General features: G+C 40.7%; 1 protein-coding gene across 1 annotated transcript in view; it reads right to left on the bottom strand.

Annotated features, from left to right (window-relative positions):
- Window positions 1-858, bottom strand: part of BFSP2 (beaded filament structural protein 2) — a 142,147-nt gene that overhangs the window by 94,038 nt on the left and 47,251 nt on the right. The gene's annotated exons all lie outside the window — the stretch shown is intronic.

The following is an 858-nucleotide window of genomic DNA, read 5'->3' as shown; positions in this document are numbered from 1 at the left end:
GATCCTCTTTCCTCAGTCTCCCAAGTAACTGGGACTACAGGTGCCTACCACAATGCCTGGCTATTTTTTGTTGCAGTTTTGTCAAGGCTGGGTTTGAACCCGCCACCCTTGGTATATGGGGCCTGCACCCTACCCACTGAGCCATAGGCACTGCCCAAGGGAATATTTTTTTAATACTTGAAAACTTTTTCTTCTCTTTCTTTCTTTCTTTGTTTTTTTTTTTGGAGAAAGAATTTCACTCTGTTGCCTAGGCCAATGTGTAGTGGCTCATCGTAGCTCACTGCAACCTCAGATTACTGGGCTCAAGTGGTCTTCCTGCCTCAGCCTCTTCAGTAGCTGGGATAACAGGGGTGGACCACTATGGCTGGCTAATTTCTCCATTTTTGTAGAGATGGGGTTTTGCTCTTGCCCAGGTCAGTCTTGAACTCCTGGCCCCAAGCAATTTTCCTGCCTTGGCCTCCGAAAGTGCTAGGATTGCAGGTATGAACCACTACACCTAGCTGAAGAGTATTTTCTGATTCAGCAAAGAAGTTACTAACATCATTGGTAAACAAGCTCATTGACGTTAACAAAAATATCAACCAAAATTCATATCGGATGTATTCTGTTTAGTCAATAAGGTGAGTGATTTTCGGCTTAGACAGAAATTAGTGATCAAGCATTTTTTCTAGTCTGATTTTGTGACAGTAATGTTGATTATAGAATTATAAAAATGGTGGATTTTGCAGGTAGTCACACTGAAGTTACAGGAGTAATTGGAACAGCAGTTATTTTTATCTTACAATTTATATTCTTTCTAAAACGACATACAGAAAACATCAACAGAAATTGTTGCATTACCCTTAATGTGAATGTGAC

Source organism: Otolemur garnettii, unplaced genomic scaffold (assembly GCF_000181295.1).
Source record: "Otolemur garnettii isolate 467f Iridium unplaced genomic scaffold, OtoGar3 scaffold00032, whole genome shotgun sequence".
Lineage (NCBI taxonomy): Eukaryota > Metazoa > Chordata > Mammalia > Primates > Galagidae > Otolemur > Otolemur garnettii.
This window is presented reverse-complemented; position numbering and strand designations above follow the sequence as displayed.